The sequence below is a fragment of the Anolis sagrei genome, chromosome 2 (genome assembly GCF_037176765.1).
Source record: "Anolis sagrei isolate rAnoSag1 chromosome 2, rAnoSag1.mat, whole genome shotgun sequence".
In the NCBI taxonomy this organism is placed as follows: Eukaryota; Metazoa; Chordata; class Lepidosauria; order Squamata; family Dactyloidae; genus Anolis; species Anolis sagrei.
In genome coordinates this window covers 104548533-104567204 of record NC_090022.1, presented here as the reverse complement: position 1 = coordinate 104567204, position 18672 = coordinate 104548533, and the positions used below count along the sequence as shown (strand labels likewise).

At 40.1% G+C, this 18672-nt stretch overlaps 1 protein-coding gene across 1 annotated transcript in view; it reads left to right on the top strand.

Moving 5' to 3' along the window:
* DOCK2 (dedicator of cytokinesis 2) overlaps window positions 1-18672 on the top strand; it is a 343321-nt gene that overhangs the window by 270822 nt on the left and 53827 nt on the right. The window lies entirely within an intron of this gene.

Here is an 18672-nt window from a genome sequence, read left to right as displayed (position 1 = left end):
TTCGGCCTTGATTAAGTTTCAGAGATGGCCACAAATTCAAATCAAAGTTCTGTTTTGTGTGTGTGTGTACGCACCAGCTACCTTTGAAGTTCTCTTTCCCCCCTTAAAAATATAACATTTAAAGTGTTTACATTATGAGAGTCATCCTACCTGTTTGTGCTGCTTTCTGCATTCTGGTGTCTGTGATGTGTCCATTCTGCTTGTTTATCAGAGACTACCTTTGTATGTGCAACTGACACAGCATTACAGTACTGTTGGATATATGAAATAGAGAGGGGGGGGGGATGGGAGAGAAAGTAAAATATCATTTCTAGATTAGCATAGTCCTGCTTATATTCTCAAGTGCCTAAGAAGGTATTCAAGATTCAGATATAGCTTGCAGTGAAGAATGCAGGTAAACTATGAGAAAGCAAAGGAGTCACTATCTCAGCCACCCATTTGGACAATTTCAGATTTTGGAGCACTTTGGGTTTCCAGATAAGAGACCTAATAATAAGCCAAATCTAATAAAAGAGCACAAATAAGCATAAAAGAACTGAATGTATACATAAATGACCTCACACCATCCATCCCAGCAATCATTGTAACTGGAGAGTGCTGGTGAGAATCTTGCATCAGACTGGAAAGTAGAGTGTTGTGTGAGCAAAAAATAGCTCCACTCCTTCTTTTCCTTACTGCCATAACCACTGTCTCATTTTCTTTATTTGGTGCTATTGAACGCACATTCTTCTACAGATTGAACCAGATCACTTGAGACTACACGAGTCAATCAGGTTAATCTGACCTAATTTAAACTTGTTCAAAATGACACAACTCCGTTTGAATTTGGAAATTTGTGCAAAGCAGCCTGCATCACCAATTAATGTGAAACATTTAAATTTGATTGAGAAGCAAAATGTGAACATTGGTTTTATAAAGAGTGTCTGGCAAAATATATACTGAATGGTGCCCAAATAAACTAACAATTAAATGAAGTTTGAATATCCTTTTGTACCCCCCCCCCCCCCCCAGATTTTGGAATGCCTGTATTTGCATACACATACATAATGAGATATCTTGGTGATGGAATTCAAGTCTAAGCAAAAAAAAAAAATCAAACCCCACCCATGTATAATTTATATACATTTTATACACATGTTCAAAGTGTGTATAAAACATACATAATATGTATGCACAATATTTTTTTAATAATTTTGTTCATGAAACAAAGTATGTGTACATTGAACCATCAGAAAGCAAAAGTGTCATGATCTCAACCACTTTTGTGGATAATTTCAGATTTTGGAATTCTGGATAAGGAATGCTCAACTTGTATTAATATTCTCACTATTCTGAGTGATTCCTTGTTCCATTTTCTGAGCCTCTCCTTAGCAGCAAACCACAATGGTTTTAGGACTGGTTGTGGTTAGGGGCTGATGGAAGGTTCATTTCTCCTTCTTCATTTTGATTTATCCTCTTGACCTCCATATATCATGTCTGCTTATTTTGTATAGGGTTAAAAATATAAGAGTTTAGATTTCTACCATCAAATCTACTCATATTAAATGTTGGTGTCTCATTACTTCAGTGTCTTGATCTAAGCATTGTGGTTGTTTTGGTTCTTTCTGCTGTATTTGTTGCTTATCTATTGAATTTTAAAACAGCTGTAGCTAACGCATTGTACAATGGATATTAAATCACAATGTGGGTTCAAAGAGCAGCTGTGATGCAGATCATGATGAATTTGTAATGTTGGTTCATTCTGTTGATAGATTTCATGTAGAAAGACTGTTATTATCTGCTCTGTATTTATTCTATCTGATGAGAGAAGAATTCAGTATGGTTTGTGGCTGTAGCACTTATGTGCCGTACGTTTTATTTAAGGCATCATGAGCCTGGAACAATCTGACAGGTGGGATTACAATTATTGGTTGCACAGCACAAGGCTGTTGGCCTTAGTCCAGTACTGAAAACTATTTTGCTTCTGTGCATCTGTTCTTCCTGTGTCTTAATAGTCCTCTATTTCCACTTTTAATTACTGCTTCTTATTCTTGGCTCATAACTGTTTCTCTAGGGGATCAGTGAAAACAAACAGGTAGGACTATTTTTTTCCAAGCTAACCATTTGAAAATGATAATATCTGAGGATTGTGTGTCCTGTGTAATATTGACACACAATTCATTTGCTAAATAGACTTGTAAGATTGAAGTATTAGTTAATTTCATTGTTACACAATACTCAAAGAATCTAACACATGTGTTGCCTGAAACTAAACCCCAGGATGGGTCATCCAGCTCAGTAGTGAAACATATGCTTTGTGCATGTAAGGGCTGGGACCCAATCTGGTTAAAGGGTTCAGATTGCTAGAATGGTAAATATCACTTTTTAAGAGTTCAGGCTAAAATCCTATTGATGGCATGAATTAGCATATAATCAACAACATATACATTTTGGAGCCATTGCAGATGAAAGATTTTAGTCTGCTGCTGGAAGGACAGCAGGGACGGGCCCATTCTGGCTTCCCTGGGCAGAAAGTTCCAGCAACTGAGCTATGGTCATTTTCTTCCAACTCATGCTGTGCGGAAGGTTTTGTGGTCCTCCTCACTGTTGCTGAGAAATAATTTCAACCCTAGACTCACCATAACTCAGTGATGATAGTGATGACACTATGATAAATACTTTCTGAGTAGATCAGTGCTTTCAAGTATGCCAGGCACATAGCAGACTGGATAATTTTAGATCTCCTTGAGGAGACTGCTCTAAGCAACTGTAGTTCTCTAATAGGTTCAAACAAAGTTGAGTTTGATGAAAAATCCCAAACCCATTTTGATACCCAAAAATGTATTTTAGTATTTAAGAAATATGGTGCTAAGTTATTCTTGGAACAACTCACTAGAAGACAGCAATGAGATTCTTAATGATTTTTTATATACAAAATACTTTTGCTGTTATTATATTTTTCAGTAAAATTCCTATGGCATTCAAATCTACCTGAAATATGGTGGCTTATATGGGTTTTGTCTATTTTACATTAAAAATGAAAAAATGCTAGTAGCATTTAGGTAGGCATATTTATAGGCAATTTTGATTTCTTTGATCATCTCACACACCTAGAAATACAGCATTTCACCATAATATTCCAATTGAATGGTTTCTGATTTCATTTGTAGGTCTGATTTTATATAAACCTTGCCCAAGAGGAAGGGGTGGAAACCAAATGGCTTCTATTTCGAGCTGTTTATGAGGGACAAGGAAAATAATATATTATCTGGAGAATGTATTAAAACATCATTCAAATTAACATGAGGTTAAGATTATTTGGAAAAAAAAAGATTTGTCTCTGGCTTTAGAAAAGATTAACTTGCTGGAATAATGCTGTTTTGATCATAGTGAGCAACATGCATTCATGTTGCAGATCTCCATTTAAATCCTCCACTCAACATTTCCATCACATCATTTGATGAGCTTTTCCTTTCTGGCCGTTATTAAAAAGGCAGCAGCTGCAAAATACTGCCTTTGAATGTTCACTGATAGGATCTGGGTTCATTTGCAAGATCTGCTTCCCATATTCTTTTCAGAAGACATAGGTGGTCCAGGCCTTATGATGGTAATGTAATTTTGGAAGGCATAACACAGTATCTATCTGAGAAAAAAGTAGATGCTAAACAACAGGAAGATTGTATGTGTGTAAGAGAGAGAGTGCCAGAAAAAGGTGTGTATTACCTGGCAATACATTTTTCACAACCCCTTTTATAGCTATATTTGGCCCAAGGGAAGAAGATGTTCACAGTTCCCACAGTAGCCTTTGCTCTTTCATTTTAATCCCCTGGCTCCCATCACTTCTGTCAGCCTGGAGGCAATACAAGCATAGAAACTGCTCCTTTTTGTAATGAACATCTTGCACGTTAAAGGAAAACTTCAATTCTGTGTGGCAAGCCCTGCATTGGAATTACTTTCCTAGATCAAATCCCCAGGCATAACACCAAGGGTTGGGTAGAACAGATGTGACACAGCTGCCTTGTTGACCAACTAGACAGGAAATCCCCTCATTCTGTTCATACTCCTATGGATAGTATGTGTTTTGTTTTTCTACAAGAAATTGCAAACATCAATATAGCTGATAGTTATTGGTGCCCTGAAGAGGGTCAATTTTCGCATTCAGGGAAAAAGGCAAGGTATACATCCAATTTTAGGAGAAAGGCAGGGTATAAATCTAATAAAAAATATACACTTCCCCCCTTACACGCACACACACACACAATTCATATATAATCCACATCCCTTTAACAATAATCGGGCCAGGATCTTCCCCCCTACTATTATCAGTATGAACTCCTATTTCCCAAAGAAAACGCTAATAACTACACTGGATTTTCATTGTTTCTAACATTGTTTTCTAAAGTATCATGCTGATTATAGCTTGGAAAGGAAGAGAAATCCTTTCCTGTTTTGTTGTGATCCAAATAACAGTTTATACCTGTTTTATCAGTTATGTACTGTCTCAGATGTTTGCTAGGTTGAGAGGCCATAAACAAACTATTTTAATAAATAAAGAGTATTTGTGCTCCATGAACCTTTAATTAATTTATAGAGGCCTTCACCCATCATGAAAATAGCAGAGTGAAAATCCTACCAATGAAATTGCTTTTGATTCAATTGTGTTGTAACCAACTACTTATTTGTGCAACTGCTTGTTCATCAAAGCTGTTGGGCATTACCCATGAGCTCCCTCTGAAAATGAGCACAATGAACCTTACACTAGTATATAGTTAGCCCTGCACATTCACTAGGATCAGGAATGCAGGACCACCACAAAAGGGAGGAAACCACCAGTGAAAAACACACACATTTGCTTAAAGGTGAGAGAACACTTCTGTATGAATCTCTAGGTTATCTGGCACAACTATATGCTCTGCTTCCAACACTGTCTTAGCCTGCTGCCAAAAGGACAGCAAGGAGGGGACCATTATAGTTTCCGTGGGCAGGGAGTTTCAGAGACGAATGTCAGCCACCAAGAAGGTCACCCTAAAACCCGAGATAACTAAACTGAGATTGTTATACTTTGGCCATATCATGAGAAGTCATGACTCACTGGCAAAAGGAAATAGTGCTTTTAAGGTAGAAGGCAGTAGGAAAAGAGGAAGACTACATTACAGATAGATTCAATCAAGGAAGACACATCCCTAAGGCTGCAAGAGCTGAGCAGGGCAATTGATAATAGAGTGCCTTGGAGGTATTTCATTTATATGCCAAAGTCAACTTGATCTCAGTTAACATGAAGCACCACACAGACAAGGCAGCACCAGGAATTATATTCCAGGCTTGTGCAGGGATCCATTTTCAAAACAAGTCTCTGGCTGGTTTGGTTGGTTTGGACGCTCGTAACGGCATCAGCCCCGCTGTCATTTTTTTCCAGCTGCAACAGAACAGCAGCTGTCAAAACACTAATGCTTTCAGTTTCTTTAGAGTGTGGAGAGGGAGAAAGCCTCTGGAAGGGAAAGGATTCCAGAAAGGATTGCAGGAAAGTGGGGGAAGTTCTTAAGTCCTTACCTTAAACCTGGGTCTCTTCTAAAGGGGAAAGAACAAGGATAGAAGGAAGGAGGGTTCCTTAGCCCTTTTCTTAAACCTGGGTCTCCTCTAAAGAGAGAAGGGAAAGCATAGCAGGAAGAGGGGTTTCTTAAGCCCTTATCTTAAATCTGGGCCTCCTCTAAAGGGAGAAGGGAAAGGATAGCAGGAATGCTTTTTAAAAGCCCTTGCTTTAAACCTGGGTTTTCTCTAAGTACAGAAGTGAAAGGATAGTGGGGGGTGGGGGTGGGGGTCTTAAGCCCTTTTCTTAAAGCTGAGTCTCCTCTAAAGAGAAAAGGGAAAGGATAGCAAGAAGGGGGTCTCTTAAGCCCTTGCCTTAAACCTCGGATACACCCCCCCCCCCACATTGCCGCCAATGGGCCAAATTGAAAACAAATATTTCGGTTCTCCTGATCAAAAATGCAATTCAGTCCTCCTAAATTTGGAAAGCTCCTGAAAAATGGATTGAGTTCCCACCAAAATCTGGTGCACTGAAATGGATCAAGGTTTACCCAGATTGTACAAGCTTATATTATATTCCTTCCACTGTGTATTCTGGTGAATAATGCTACAGCTATTAAGATGAAGCCAATATTCCTACCATTACTTATTGTGCATCATTTCATACATTGTTCACTCTAATTGATAACAAAAGTGTAAATGCCCACTATTTTACATTTCTTTTCTAATTTTTAGATGCAAACATCTGTATACTTTGGCAGTGCTTTCAAAGCCAGGGGTTCTCAAACTTTTTTCAGTCACGGAGTCCTTTTTGAAGCAAAAGTTTCACATGTAGTCCCAATAAATGTTAATATAATATTATAAAGCACAATCAAAGCACATGTAGTCCCAATAAATGTTAATATAATATTATAAAGCACAATCAAAGCACACCCAACAGATGACTACCCAGCAGATGACCACCTAGCCTTTGTAGTAGTAGTAGTAGTAGTAGTTGTAGTAATAATAATAATAGAAGCAATCCCAGGGGTCATCTAGTTGGTAAAGCTGGTGAAGCTGGGGGGCACCTGCTTGGATACCTGATCTTTGACTTGTGAGGTTCTGCAAGGTTCCATTCAATCTCCCATGCTTTTTAATATCTACATGAAATCACTGGGAGATGTCATCCAGAGTTTTGGAGTTTGGTGCCATCTGTACACAGATAACACAACTCTACTACTCCTTTCCACCAAATTCCTAGGAAGCCCCCAGGTCTTGGACCAGTGCGTGGAAGCTGTGATGGTCTGGGTGAGGGGAGGGCTAACAAGCTGAAACTTAATCCAGACAAGACAGAGGTCCTCCTGATCAGTTGTGAGGCCGACCAGGGTATAGAGTGGCTACCTGTACCCAATGGGGTTACACTCCTCCTGAGGACACAGGTCTGCACTCTGGGGGTCCTCTTAGATTGAGCACTGACGCTTGACGCTCAGATGTTGGTGGTGGCTAGGAGGGCTTTTTCACAGTTAAAGCTTGTGCACCAATTGTGATCATACCTTAAAAAGCAGGATTTGGCCATGGTGATCAATACCTTAGTTACATCAATATTTGCAATGGACTCTACATGGGGCTACTTTTGAAGACAGCTCAGAAACTGCAATTGGTGTAAGGATCGGCAGCCAGGCTACTAACTGGAGCTGGCTATAGGAAGCACACAATGCCCCTATTAAAGCTGCTCCATGAGCTACCAATATATCTCAATTCAAAAGCACAGGTTATTACTTATAAAACCCTAAACAGTTCAGGCCCTGCCTACCTTTGTGACCGCATCCCACTCCCCCCCCCCCCCCGTACCTGCGTGAACATTAAGATCTGCTGGGGAGGCCCTCCTCTCAGACCCACCACTGTCACAAGCACAGTTGGTGGGGATGAGGAAGAGGGCTTTTTGGTGGTGGCCCCCACAAGGAGATTAGGCAGGCCCTCACACTGTCCTCCTGTAGGGATCTGAAGACTTGGATGTTTAAACAAGTCTTTGAGAACATCTAACACCAATGGTCCGCAATCAATGACACAGCCCTGCACTTCATCCCATGTCCTTGTTCCTTAGCTACAATTTGTACTATCTCATTCCCTTGTCTTGTTTACAGTTTGGCTATATCTTATGGTAGTTATCACCATAGGCTATTGGGCATTGTTCTTAGTTTTAAATTGTCATTTTCATATGCTATATGCTTTACTTTTTTGTATTGCATTTTATGTTTATTTTATGCTCTGTTTTAGGCACTTTGTGCCATTTTAAGCCACCCCAAATCCCTTCGGAAAGATGTATGTGGGGTATAACAATAATGTTATTATACTATTATTATTATTATTAACCTCCTTCCGCCATGCAGGAAAAGCACAACCAAAGCACTTCTGAGTGGTGGGAGGGGAAAGGGATTTTGGAAGCAAGGAATGTGAGGAGAAAAGGATCTGGGTGGCAAGTAAGTCAAGGAAAAAAGGTTTTTGGTGGCAAGTGGGGGGGAGGCTTTTGGTGATAGGGCTGAGGGGGAAATACTTTGGTGGAAAAGGAGGCAGGAAGGGGGAGGAGCAGGACAGAGAAGGGAAAGCTTGTAAAGTACAGAACAAGCCAGAGAAAAGGAGAACTGGCAGGAAGAGTGTAGCTGCTCTTAGACTGTTTGGCAACCTTCTGTCTCCTGTGACCCCAAATGAGAAAGAGATCAGGAGCACAACACTATCAGCAGCCATCATTGACTGGCTCTTCTGTTTCCATATTCAGCTACAGATAGCAAATAGTACATGGCCTCAGGAAATAAGCAGAATGTATCACAAATGGTACATAGATTATTGCCAAAAGTTGGTACCATAGGCTGGATTGAGATGGCAAGAACACATGTTTCTTGGCCTTTAACTACTGCTGTGGTTGAATCTCTGGCAGCCTGCTGATACCCTCTGGCATTAAGCAAGGACATAGATGAGTGTTTTACTTTGGCTGCCTCTCTGACTGCCAATCCAGCAGAGAATTATGGGCCAAGGGGATCAAAATTAAATGTTGATGTCTCGGTATCTGCAGCTGTCATGGGAACAACTGACATCCTGTGCTTCAGACACATGGTAAAAGAATAAAAAGTGTGAAACTGAACTTGAATGGAAAGGTACTAGCAGAAAAAAAAGACATAACCTTGATGACCTTTGTAGGAAACTGTGTCAGTCAAATGTATATTTCCAAAGCAGTATACAGCTGTTAATAGCTGTAGCTTCAAACTAATATGCATGTGTATACTATTTATTTATTTACAGCTTTTATATTCCGCCCTTCTCACCCCGCAGGGGACTCAGGGTGGATTACAGTGTACACATATATGGAAAATATTCAATGCCAATTTTAACATACAACATATACAGACATTGACAAGCTGGAATGTGTCCAGAGGAGGGCGACTAAAATGATCAAGGGTCTGGAGAACAAGCCCTATGAGGAACGGCTTAGGGAACTGGGCATGTTTAGCCTGAAGAAGAGAAGGCTGAGAGGAGATATGATAGCCATGTATAAATATGTGAGAGGAAGCCACAGGGAGGAGGGAGCAAGCTTGTTTTCTGCTTCCCTGGAGACTAGGACGCGGAACAATGGCTTCAAACTACAAGAGAGGAGATTCCATCTGAACATTAGGAAGAACTTCCTGACTGTGAGAGCCGTTCAGCAGTGGAACTCTCTGCCCCGGAGTGTGGTGGAGGCTCCTTCTTTGGAAGCTTTTAAGCAGAGGCTGGATGACCATTTGTCAGGGGTGATTTGAATGCAATATTCCTGCTTCTTGGCAGGGGGTTGGACTGGATGGCCCATGAGGTCTCTTCCAACTCTTTGATTCTATGATTCTATGACATACAAAGAGGCTATTTAACTTTTTCTGGCCGCCAGGGAAGCTGTCGCTTTAATCGTCCATCTGTGTCGCTGATGAAGCACTTCCACATTCCCGCATGCTTCCCCGCTGGAATGCTTTGCTGGTGTCTTCTTTATGGCCTCATAAATCAGTTAATTTAGCCTCCCCACACTTTAAGGTGGTACCTTATTTTCTTACTTGACAGATGCAACTGTCTTTTGGGTTGCAAAGGTCGACAACAGGCTACACACAATTGGTTGGAAACCCACTCCAACCGAGGGCTGGCTTTGAACTCATGACCTTTTTGGTCAGAGTGATCTTAATGCAGCTGACACTCAGCCAGCTGTGCCACAATCCCGGTGCTAGAGAAGATGGATCTACTGTCTCTGTTAAAATCTGATGTTTGTTTTTTTTTTTAAAGAGTGTTCAGTGAGTGGGGGTGTGCCCATTTTTGTTCCCTTTCTTCAATTGGTCCTACATAATAGTGTTTCCTGGTCTGTTCTGGTCTCTCATTCCAGAGTAGAGAGAATACATAAACATTTCCTTCTTATATACAATTTCAGGCAGACAGCTGAGCATGAAAATAAGGACATTTATACACAGTAAAGTACCCCATCCCTGACACCCTTTACATACTAGTTCTTAATGGTCCCATCACATGACGTAAGGTCCATTTTGTGGATAACCATTGGAAGCTGAATGCAAAGGACCTGCAGACAGTACCTTTTGTAAGATGAGATTCCAATCATTTTCATTTGGCCTTTTTTCTCCTCAGCAGTTTTTTATTATTATTATTATTTAAGCTTATATGCCGCCACTCCCCTGGGGCTCGGAGCGGCTTACAAGAATAGCTAAAATCTAACAAAGTTTAAAAGCTTTGAGGTGTGATGATACATCTGTTTGCAGATCATTGGCAGCTCACACTCTGTTAACAGATCTTAGGTTTTCCAAGAAGTGGATTAGCAGATAGTGAGGTTTGCATGGCTAGAAAATCTTGACTAGATTGGGAGGGTCCCATTGAAAGAAGTGGGTTAACATATTGTTTTTACTAAACAGGTCCGCAGGACCAATAAGATGTTTTTATGTTTCACCACTGGACAAAGGTCACAGACTTGCATGGTTGCACAAGATCTGCCAAAAAAAATAAATTAAAAAGGGAGGAGGGAGACAGTGACATGAGGGAATATCCAAAAGATTGGAAGGAGCCATCCATCTGCAGTATGTTAAGTCAAAGGTGCATTATTTCAATAAATACGTGACGAAGGGAAATGAGAGTGCGATGGGGTTTGAATGCATCCGGTATATATTGTGTTTTCAAAAGCCATGGGTTGTCTACTGGAAAGATGTATTTCATGTTGAGTGTGATAAGATTCTGAGCATAGTGTAGTCAAAGAGAAGCCAGAAAAGTAATCCTGAATGTTGTGGACAGTGGTTCTGTGGAAAGGGCCATGACCTTAGGCCTAAAAGATAAAGATGGATATGGGGGAACACACATTGGATATTCCAGTCAGAAGGCACATGCACTGTGCCTTGATAACAAATGTGGTGACTATGTGTTCAAAGTGTTTTCACCAATCTTCGAACATTACATCTTTAAGCAGTAAGAAAATGGGTAAGGTGGGATAGAGACAGATAATTGTAGAATACTACATATATAGTTGGAAGAGATGACACCAACAGATTTGGAAAAGCATTTTATATGTCTTCAATGTTCAGAAAGTAAAAGATGAAAAAGGGGAACAAAAGTAGCACTCATTGTACAATTAACCGAGACTTGATAAGGGTAAGAATTGTGATTTAGTCAAGAGAAAAGACTTAACAAATGTAATGTGTGGCAAACTGAAACTAATGGATTTGTCCATTAAGGTCCAGTGCTTGGATCATTTAATTTCTGGGTTTCCATTTCTACATTATGATTCTGCTGCTAAAGTAATGTCACTCCCATGGGCAGGTATATATAACATGCTCCATATCATGCCAGAAATAGCTGTGCTTATTTATTGGTGCCAGTGGGGTAGAATTTAATTTAATCTCCTTTTTTTAAACAACCACCAACATTTACAAGTGTCTCCATATTTTTGCATGTAAAACCTTGAGATTTCAACAAAAACTGAATTGGGGGGGACTGACAGATTATGCTGTTCCCGGTGAGGATAGTTCATTGTAACATTTATTGAGCAAGATGTGTCTGAAGTGAATTTTAACTTTAGAATATCTGCAGGCAGCATAATTTTAAAGCCCCAGACATCAGTAATCAAATCCACCTATCCTCACTGGGAAAAGGCGGTCAAAAAAGGTGTATTTTCTAGAGTAGACAATTGTTGTCAGGAAATTCTGTGGTATAATTAATCAGATCAAGCATATCTGAAGAGGTGAGGAGAACAGAGAAGTGACATGTTTTCTATCTGGTAACAATATAATCTTGGTAACAAAGGACAAAGAAGAGGATGAATGGAGAAAGGAGTAACAGAGATTGGTGGGCATGTTAGATGTGTGATTTATTTTGTAGTAGTATCTGTTTTTCAGAAGTATATTGCTGAAGGGCAGATACAGAGGAGTGGTGAATGATCCCTAAACTTTTAGAGATGGTGAGACTGCAAGACACAACATAAGAAGGCATTTGTATATCAAAACGAGAGAGAGAGAGAGAGAGAGAGAGAGAGAGAGAGAGAGAGAGCGGGGGGAAGGAAAGATGGGCTAACGGACAGATAGACAAGCAGATGCAAAAAAATATAGACAGGTCAATGTATGCTTATAGTGCTCGTCATACGTTTACTATCTGAAGGTATGATGCTGTTGAAAGTGTTGAAGAACAAATTTGGAACAAAGTATGAATATAATGTGGTGCTCAAGTTCTCCATAAGCGATCCATGGTAGGATGATATCTTGGGAAAGCATTATTCTACTACTGCTCAGGGTGCATCTCCACTGTACAATTATTACATTTTGACATCACTTTCACTGCACTGGCTCAATGCTGTGGAATCATGGGAGTTGTAATTTTACTAGGTCTTTATCCTGCTATGCTAAATGGTGCTGGTGCATTATCGAACCACAATTTCCAGACAGTTAAGTGTTGATGCACACACAGGTATCAATACTATTTACAAATACAAAACATTTTGTAAGTGTGAATGTTGCAGTAATGGTCACCTTGATTAGCATTGAATGGCTTTCATTTCTCCCACCCTGGACATTCCATAGATATTAGATAACTCCATTTGCCTAGTTTCCAACAGACCTCTGAGGATGCCTGCCATAGATGTGGGCAAAATGTCAGGAGAGAATGCTTCTGGAACATGGTCATACATACAGCCCTGAAAACTCACACAACCGGCCTCCGCGCGCCATCCAATCGGCTCCGGCTCCTGCGCCCTCCTCCTCCTCCTCCTCCTAGCACTTCCTGCAACACAGCTGGGAGGAGGAGGAGGAGGAGGGCGCAGGAGCCCGAGCCGATTGGATGGCGCGCGCGCGCTCTGCTCACCCTTACAACCGGCCTCCGCGCGCCATCCGGCTCGGGCTCCTGCGCCCTCCTCCTCCTCCTCCTCCTCCTGACACTTCCTGCAACACAGCTGGGAGGAGGAGGAGGAGGAGGAGGGCGCAGGAGCCGGAGCCGGATGGCGCGCGGAGGCCGGTTGTAAGGGTGAGCGCGCGCCATCCAATCGGCTCCTGCCACGGTGCACTCACTGCTGGGGTGCTTGGGAGCGCCTGATTGGCTCCCAGGCACCAGCAGCACTCAGCAGCCTCCATCCCATTAACGACACGAGCTGAAGCTCGTAAAATATATGGGGCTGCTGTTTCGATATTTTTAAACCCTTCCGGGTTTGAAAATGTGTTTTGAAATCGCTTCGGATATGGTAAAAATAACGATTTAATTACGAAATAACGAATTAACGAACGAAACCGCACAGGCCTAATCAATAGCCCCAGCATGTCATGAGTGTTATCCACATTTAAAGTAAATCTCTATGTTCTTGGACAAATGCAGAAGTTTGGAGAAAAGGAGTAAAGTCTCTACAGCAGAGAATGGCATTATTTAACTGTGACAGAACTATGGGGTGGAGCAGTCATTGATACATATTAATTAGTATAACAATAAATATATATATTACATTGGAATTAGTGTAGAATCAGCATGAGTAGCAAGAAATGGAAATGCTTTTTAATGAGAACCAAGCAAAATTGAGATGGTAGAGCCTTGTGTGCATGGTTGCAATCATAATTTCCATTGCTACTATTACCACAGAAGATGTGGAGGGCCATGGCATGCTAATAGACTGTGCTGATGGCAGTCCATTCCTGCAACAACCAGATCTGGGCTTATACACATCACAGTTAGTTAGAAAAATGTGCTATATTATGCTTTTGTTTACTTACAGGCTACTGTTCACAGTTCATCTGAAACTAAATTAGTTTAATTCTAAAGACAAGCACTTCAGGCTGAAACAATTCAGAAGAAAGCAAATAAAGCAAATAGAGCATGCTTATATGTTCAGAGAACAATCACAACCTACATGAGCATAATGATTCACAGTCCTGCAAAACTGAGGATCATAAAAACTTATAGTAATTTGCATTCTAAATCCAAAAATGGCCTCAGATTTGCTCTACCACATACAGTTGTTTCACAACTTGCTTTGATGTTCTCATAATATGTGACGGAATGACATTTGTGTAGAAACTAGCAATACCATTTATGAGGCGGGGAAAACCGGTATTGTGTTTCTCAAGCTCAGCACCCAAAATACATTTAAAAACAACTACAATATTTAAAAAAGTTATTTTGGTGTAGGTCTGGGTAATGATATGTGAGTAGCACGCAGTATGTTGTTTAAGACAGTGGTAGTAACCTGGGTAGCACAAAATTACGTATCTCTCATTGGTTGTGCTCTGTGAAATATATTTATGATTATTTCACCAACTAGAAAATTATTTTGGGTTTCCCTTTGGGTAACGCTATGAATTATCTGATTCTGTTTAAGGTGAAATTAATCTTCCTTCCTCTTCAATATCGCCACCTGGGTTACAAAACAATGGATGGCCTTTCATTAAATTCTGAATTCCCAATCATTACCAAAGTATGTCCTGCTATGGACCTGCTTAGGAAAATTTCATCTCACTGGTTTTCTGTTCTTCCAATTCAACAGCACTTAGATCTTAACACTTTTTATTCTTATTTTTATTCTGCCCTAAAAGAAAATCTAAATAAAAGGATCCATTTTTGGCTTTCTCTGTCTGTAACAGTTTTATGTGTAGATAATCCCTCCTGTCTTTTTCCTATGTTAAGCTTTCCTTTCCATCTCTATTGTGCTATCTTTTATAGCTGTCCTTTGACCCTCTTATATTGGTGATATCAAGTAGTATGTTGCAAAATATATGCTCTGAATGGAATTATTTTTACTTTTTGTGTGCTTTTGGTACCATGGTTGGTTAACAAATGACTGATCTTTTATCAAGCCTTTGTCATATGGATTAGCCATTCCCTCTTCATCAGATATTACCCCAGTTTATTTGTCCAAATATCAGTCTTTTAGAGATAAAGTGCCCAAACCAGGGTGGAAGTGGGGGTGGTGGTTGGACATTCAGGGGAAAGGCAAGTAAGGGGGAGAGTGGGCAGGTGAACAGGCATACAAGTGGAGGGCAGGCAACAGCACTCATGCCAGGAGAGAGGGTGCTGCATGCTCCTTCTGGCATGCATGCCATAGGTTCGCCACCACTGGTCTATAACCAGCAACATTACTAATATTTTGTGTTTTAAAATATTACTGCTCATGGAGTAATGGTGTCTTCTTTCCTAAGTTTGTCCATTTAGGGTGGAGTTTTTTTGATTTGGCATTTTTATAGTTTTAAATGTGATGTAATACTAATACATTCTGTGTAATTCTAATACAACCCCTTTATCCACACAAACACAATATCCATGGTTTCACTTACCCAAGCTCCAAAAACAATTCCTAAATTTAACTATATATTTCAGTGTTTTAAAAATATATCATTTTGATGCACTACATCTGGCAGTCCTACAAACCTGGTAAGACAGAAAATCCCAGCATTCTTAGATTTATAGATTATGATGGCTGGTTGTTTTTGTTCATTTGTTCAGTCGCTTCCGACTCTTCGTGACCTCATGAACCAGCCCACGCCAGAGCTCCCTGTTGGTCGTCACCACCCTCAGCTCCTTCAAGGTCAATCCAGTCACTTCAAGGATCCCATCCATCAATCTGGCCCTAGTTCGGCCCCTCTTCCTTTTTCCTTCAATTTTCCCCAGCATAATTGTCTTCTCTAAGCTTTCTTGTCTTCTCATTATGTGGCCAAAGTATTTCATCTTTGCCTCTAATATCCTTCCCTCCAATGAGCAGTCTGGACTGGTTGGATCTTCTCGTGGTCCAAGGCACTCTCAGAACTTTCCTCCAACACCACAATTCAAAAGCATCTATCTTCCTTCATTCAGCCTTCCTTATGGTCCAGCTCTCACATCCATAGGTGACTACGGGGAATATAATTGCTTTAACTATGTGGATCTTTGTTGCCAGTGTGATGTCTCTACTCTTCCCACCTTAGCATTCCAGTCTCCTGTAATGAAAATAATGTCTCTTTTTGGTGTATTATCCAGTAGGTGCTGCAGATCCTCATAGAACTGATCTACTTCTGCTTCTTCAGCAGCTGTGGTTGGGGTGTATATTTGGATCACTGTAATGTTAAAAAGATCTCCTTGCACTCGAATTGAGATCATTCTGTCATTTTTTGGATTGTATCCAAGCACTGCTTTAGTAACTTTCTTATTAAATATGAGGGCTACTCCATTTCTTCCTCTTGTCCTCAGTAGTAGATCTGGTGGTCATCTGATGTGAAGTGGCCCATTCCAGTCCATTTCAGTTAGCTGACCCTAGAATGTCTATCTTTAGTCTTGACATCTCACTAATGACAACATCCAGTTTGCCCTGGCTCATAGATCTTACATTCCAGGTTCCTATGGCATGTTGATCTTTAGAGCATCGGATTCATCATTCACCTCCAGCACCGTTGTCCGCTAGCCTTCCTTTCATCTTTGAGCTAGCTACGTCATCACATTTGGGGCTAGTTGAACTTATCCTCTGCTCCTCCTCAGTAGCATTTTGACCATCTTCTGTCCTGGGAATCCCATTTTCTGATGGCCTACTGACATATCTCTGGTTGCACCAGTTCAGTTTCGTTTTCTTGGCAAGAATACTGGGGTTGTTTGCCATTGCCTTCCCCAGGGATCGCGCTTGGTCTGATCCCTCTGCCACGACCATCCCGTCTTGGGTGTCCCTTCATGGTTTTGCTCATGACATCATTGAGGTGCTCAAGCTCCAGCTCCATGACAAGGCAGCGATCCTTTGCTGGAGATGATGGCTGGAGCTACTGGGTATTTCAGTATTAGAGGCAAAGACTTCACTCATAGGGCTGTACTGATTTGATTGGACTGAAATATCTAGTATCTCTAGCTCATGATGACTGGAGCTACTGGGTATTTCAGTCCAATCAAATCAGTACAGCCCTATGAGTCTCACTCTAGATTGCACTGTATGAACATCTTTCCATTTCTGCACCTAAAAGTCCTTCCCCAGAAGCTTCACACTCATCCCTACAAAGCAAATATGAAAGGAGATACTTGGGTGGGAAGGTGAAATCCATCAATGACATCTGTTCCATTGGAGACAACACAGAACATCCACAAGTCAATGTACCCAATCCCTATATGTTTTTTCCTAAACTATTGAGCAAGTCCCATTATGCGTCTCAAGTGGAGACAGCTCTGGCTTTTTAGCTTTTTAGTGTTACTTAAATTCCACAATGCATCAAAGTTCAGGGTTCAAACATATAGTTTCCACATGTAACCTGTATTTATCACCAAAATATTATGACAGACAAATAATAAAACAATAACTTGTCAATCTCTGATGCTCAAACTCTGAACTTTCAAGCTTCGCTGAAATTTTATTTGGACCAAAAAAAAAAAAAAGGCTTGAAGCAAAGTATCTTCACAACCAGCTTATGTGGCTTCACTGGCACATGAAAGGACACTGACAGAAAGGGCAAATCTCCTGAAGAAAACGATCCTTTCAGTTTTAGATATGCTCTCTCACTGGATATGTTAGAATAAATGCTGCCAGGCATGGGATCAGTGACCTCAAGATATAAAGGTACTGGGTCTTAAAACGTGAAGGAAATGGCTCATCACCCAAGTAAGATTTGCTCAAAGAAGGCTCCATAAGACTTACTTGGCTATGACTATTTAGCGCTCTAGCAATTTAAAAGAAAACCTTTTTTCACACATCATTCAGTCTTACTGCCTCCAAAATTTGTCTCATTCTTTATTTTCCAAGTAATTTAGAATTAGTTATGTTCTTTTCTTCACAGTAAATGCCTCTATTTTACACTCCAATAAAACATGGGTTTTATAAAATGAAATGCTGACTTCTCAGTTGTACACTATGATGAAGATTCAACTGCAGAGGAAATGTATGATATTTGTACTCTATTGCCTTGCTTTAATTTTCATGTTAATTGAGCTATTATTGTTACAAATGTTCTTTAAAGAAATAACTCTTTAGAGAAAGGAGCTTTTCTTTTCTTTTTATTGGTTATTAGCCTTACAATATATCAACAGCTATTATGCATTCAATATTAAATAAATATTGATCTTAAATTTTATTTTTCTGCCTTGTCACCTGAATTATCCACTGTTCTTGACACCATATGTTTTTGTGTCTGGTGATAGATAAGCTTTAGGGACGTGGAAACTAGTACCAATCATTTTAATTTAATCCACTTTTGTTAACCTGCTCGTTAACATCTGTTTTCTCCTTGATTATAATAAAGCCAATTAAGCATAATTTCTGTAATCAGAACTAAAATTCTATGAACATTATATCTATAATTCAAGTACACCATAAACGTCTAGTGATAAATCTATATAGCAATCTATCCAAAGCTAGTAGAAAAGAAAGGTAAAGTCAGTATATTATCCAATTGGCTTGGTTTTACTCAATTGATTCAAGTCATGGCATCTGGTACACATGTACAAAAATTAGCTAGCAAAGATTTCTGGTTTTCTGGGATATGAGCTCAGAAATGTCATGTTTCATACTTCCAACATAATCCAAATTGTGTGGCATCCCTGTACTACAGAATATATATCCTTCAGCTATTACTGGAACTCTGTGAAGAGAAAGGGAAGTTAAAATGTGATAAAGAAAATGGACCAGAGATGCAGAAAATATTTTAGTTGCAAGTTATGCATGCATGCAGCACATGTAAACACATATGACAAAGCTCAGTATTGTTTCCT